The sequence below is a fragment of the Acyrthosiphon pisum genome, chromosome X, assembly GCF_005508785.2.
Source record: "Acyrthosiphon pisum isolate AL4f chromosome X, pea_aphid_22Mar2018_4r6ur, whole genome shotgun sequence".
In the NCBI taxonomy this organism is placed as follows: domain Eukaryota; kingdom Metazoa; phylum Arthropoda; class Insecta; order Hemiptera; family Aphididae; genus Acyrthosiphon; species Acyrthosiphon pisum.
Genome location: NC_042493.1, coordinates 119,516,338 through 119,521,203, shown reverse-complemented (window position 1 = coordinate 119,521,203; position 4,866 = coordinate 119,516,338). Strand labels below are relative to the sequence as shown.

Genomic DNA, 4,866 nt, shown 5'->3' with positions numbered 1-4,866 from the left:
TTAAAAAAATTACCGTAGATACATGAAATTTTGACTGAATGTTTATCTTAGCATCTTCTATACACCATAACATTACAAAATATTTTGATGTATTTTGAGCTCTTTACGGACGTTTTTATTTTCCATTTTTTTTTAGTTTTTTTTCTAAAAATATCAATAAAATTTTATTTGTTGGATAAAAAAGCTTGAAAATTTAATAGAAGGCTCCTAGTATATTGTTTCAAAGGCAGATGAAAAATATTAAAAATCGTTAGTCACAGTTTTTTTTTTTAAGCATTTAAAGTTCAAAAAATGACAAAATATGGAAAAATCACGAAAATTTGCAAATTATTTCGAGTTATAAATTCATAAAAATTTTTCTTTTTAAATCTAAGATTTCAAAATATAATACAAGATTCCTTATAGGATAATCTACCTTTACCAAAAAAAAAAATGTCTATAAGAAACTCAAATTAAATTTTTATGGGCGTTTGAAATTCATATTTTTACAACATTTGATATTCACTCGATTTCTTACGTAACGATTTTCTTATTTTGTTGTAATTAAAAAACGAGTGACTGTAGAAACTTGAAAATTTCACTGAATGTTTATATTAGCATTTTATATATACGATAAAATTTTTAAAATAATTTGACTCTTTTTGAGCTGTTTACGGACATTGTAAGTTTTCAATTTTTTTAGTTTTTTTTTTCTATAAATATCAATAAAGTTTTATCTGTTGGGCCAAAAAGTGTATAAATTTAATACAAAGCTCCTGATATATTGTTACAATATCAGTTGAAAAATATTAAAAATACATAGGCACAAATTTTTTTTATAAGCATTTAAAGATCAAATTTGGACAAAATTTATCAAATTTTAATTTGAAAAATTATTTTGTAGTTAAAAATTTATAAAATGTTCAATTTTTGTATCTAAGAATTGAAAATTTAAAACAAGATTCCACGTAAGTAATTAATACTGTTACCAAAAAATCTAAAAAATACATTTACGCAGTTTATTTTTATAGTCATTTTAAGTACAAATTTGGACGAAATTACATATTAAAAACCTAGGATAACTATTTTAGTTATTTTGTTGTGATTGTATAATATTATTCGTGGGTACTTGAAACTTCTAAAGTATACTATTATATATCTATGATAGTACCACGGTTTTTTGTTGATGTATAACGCGTTATAAGTACCTAATAAATATTATGATATGATTAATTTGGAATTTATTATAGGTACCTAATATAATATTATGTCTTATACCTAGACTAACATACCGTCTCCGCTCAGAATCGTTTTTCTTATACAATGATATTATATCATTGAATTCAAATTTAATACCATCCATTATACATTGACCCACTTGTAACCTACTTTACAGCAGAGCGAAATCCACTTACCCACCTTTTTCGATTTCGGTTTCAATTTTTCAACACTGGTATTAGGAAATTTCGGTTTCTGTTTCGAATTTATATACCAGTTTTGAAATTTTACTATTTCGGTTTCAACTAAGCAATACCGTATTAAGAAATTTCGGTTTCGTTTTTGTATACTGGTTTCTAAAGTATTTTCAAGGGGCTGTGTCGTCTATACAATTATCATTGTTTGTCCCGTATTGTCATATATAGTATTTGTTAATAACTATAATTTATATCGTTACTATTAATATAGCAACTAATAATTTTGCAAATAATGAAATGGTTATCAACATTTTAATTATGATCTCAATTTTATTAAGAGCATTAATTATGCGTATTAATGGAATTTACGTATTTAAAAACACGTAAATTAATAAAAAAAAAATAACGGTTTCCAATTTTTTCAGATATTGGTTTTGAATTTAATACCGGTTTCCAATTTTTTCCGGTTTCGGTTTCGACTTTAATCCCGGTATCCAATTTTTTTCTGCTTCGTTTTTGATTACGGTTTCGGTTTTGGTTTTAAAACGGTTTATACCGGTTTCTGAAATCTGAAATTATAATATCAATAATATCAATATATTTATTTGTAATTAAATAGGTATAAACATTTTTACAATGTATACTCAATGTTAATACATAAATAATACTAAGACGTAAGAACTAATATCTACCTATATAATATTATATTTTAATAACTAAACGCATCTTATGATTCAAAATATATCTAATATAAATATATTTCTTGATTGGACCCTCCTACACAGAAAAAATCATGGTTCCACCTAATTTATATGCTACTGGGAATATTCAATAAGGAGCATATTATCGTTATAATAATATTTAGTGTTATAATGTATCGGAGTAATCCTTAAAAAAAATTAATTGCTTATATTAATTAAAAATTATTTCATACAATTACCTACGACAGTCAGTAACCTATAATACCTACTAGGGAAAATTTTTATTAAATCACATAAATTATTAAAATCTATTAATTACATTGACAACCAACATTTTAAAAGTATCTAATTTTATGGGACTTTTATAATAATATAATATAATTAATATATTTTTGGAATCACTGAAAAGTCTTCCTATGTAATATTATTCTAAATGCGCTAGTAGTACCTAAACGAAAAACAATGAGTTGAAAAGATTTGTCGCTATGGGACTATTAGAAGTTTAGAATTCATCCAATTTTGATTCCATTAGCTAAAATTTGAATTGGAATCATAATCATAAAAATACAATTCTTAGAGCATAATAATGAATCCATGTACTCATAAGATAATAATTAATAATGAAACTATTGAAAACGAAATGAACATATTATGTAGTGGCGCTGTGCGATAACGGTACAATAATGGTTTTTCTAACCTTATGTTCGTCATAATCTACAGGAGCCAGAACTTTCTTCATCTCGTCTGTATATAAATTCTGCAACTTGATAATAGCGTACCGAATAATATCGATTAGAGATCGATAACATAGTGACCCATACTGTAGAATGTATGTACATATTAATTAAAAATCTATATCGATGTTGTGATTCTATAAAACACTTTATCGACAACATAAAAATGAAAATTATAAATGTACAATACCTACCGTCTCTGTAGACTGTTACATGGCTTATATATTATACAGTAGTGGCATTAATTTTTATTGGGGGTGGCATGAGAATGAACTCGCACCCACGATAATTTTTCAGAGCAAGAGTTTCATTTTGTACCCACCAAAAAGTCACAAATATTATATTTTATAGTTGACACAATTAATGTAATGCAATTTAAGTAACAATCATGTTCAATAGTATATAAAAATTACGAAATTATAATTTTTAATTTTGTAATTATAAAATTATGATAAAATTAGATATAACCATGTATAGACTATAATTTTCTGCAATAACCATAAACTAAAATAACATTTAAAAACCGTGATTATTTAGAAGCTTATACTATAGTATATTACTATCTATTTTTATATAATTAACTGTTATTATTTATGTTAAAAAATAAATGCCAAATATGCTAATATATTTATTAATTGTCCAATTACAATAAATAAAATAATTTAAAAAACCTACCTATACATCTTGATCTTATAAATATAGGAGACGTCTCGGGTTTTAGAATCTGCGTCTAGTGTAATACCCAGATGGGGAAGGGGGTTAGAGGTTATGCTCCTCCCATTTTCCCATAAGTCCCCTTATATAATATGTCTTTGGTACTGGCACAACAAATTAATTTAAAACTTAAATGTCTTACCGACTAGGGTTGGGATTTTATAGCATTTTCATTATATTTCTTATAAAATGCTTTCAAATTTGTTTCATAATTCAGACAACTGAAATTAAAAATTTTACTTTGCATAAAGTCCTATAAAATTTCATTCCTGAATATTACTAATAACAAACATCCCCCATTGACAACTCCTGGGCATACCCTTGTCTGCGTCACCCTTTACTAAATATGGTCACGCTTTTATCACGCATTCACAAAAACTTAATACTTATATTTTTATGTAAATAAATACATTTTTTATGTAAAATTATAGGTATTTAGACCACTAAGGTAGTAACTAGTGATCAGTGTCCACTATTATTATTCAATCGTAAATTAATAATATTATACTAAACACAAATTCCTACTTATACATATATAATAATATATTTTTAAACTTTGTGTACCTATGTAATCTTATTTTATGATTTTAAAATATTAATTTACATTAAAGTAAAATTAATTAGCGTAGTAATTAAATAGTAAGTGTTGCATAATTGTATCGAGTTAGTATTGGTAGTTTTTAAATTTTAGGACAGGAATAATTATGGTCACACTAAACATAGGTTGATAACAAATTTATGAATTCAATAAATTACTCGGCTTATAATAGTAGTATAATACACATTACACATACATGTATATATTATATAGGGCAATGCTTTTCAACCTTTTTTACCACAACACCCGAATTTAGATCCATAAAAATATTAATAAAATCTTTAAAAAATATTAATAGATTTCTGAAATAATAGGTAGGTGACAATTTTATAAGCTTATACTATGTAAATTAAGGATGAGACTAGGTATTCTCACAATTGTTTTCAATCTGTGGTTTTTAACACCACGTCATAACACCACAATAATGTCATAATGTTTTGAACATAATATAATAATAATATAAATAAACAATTTGCTTAGGGACACACTTCGTGGTAATAAACGATACAATAGTGTATCACACCGGTTACGGACCACTGGTATACCTACATATATTGTCAGCTATATTGTCAGCTATATTGTCAATATATTATGTTACCATCTGGTGTTATATCTGTGGTTATCAAATTATAAGACGAAAGCAAATTCAAGACAAGGTAGACAAAAAGCAAAAACAATACTTAACTTATTGGGGGGACTACATTACCTATGGTACCCAATCGCGT

General features: G+C 25.6%; 1 protein-coding gene across 2 annotated transcripts in view; it reads left to right on the top strand.

The window, feature by feature from the left end:
* LOC100572278 (zinc transporter ZIP1) overlaps positions 1 to 4,866 on the top strand; it is a 16,569-nt gene that overhangs the window by 5,584 nt on the left and 6,119 nt on the right. The gene's annotated exons all lie outside the window — the stretch shown is intronic.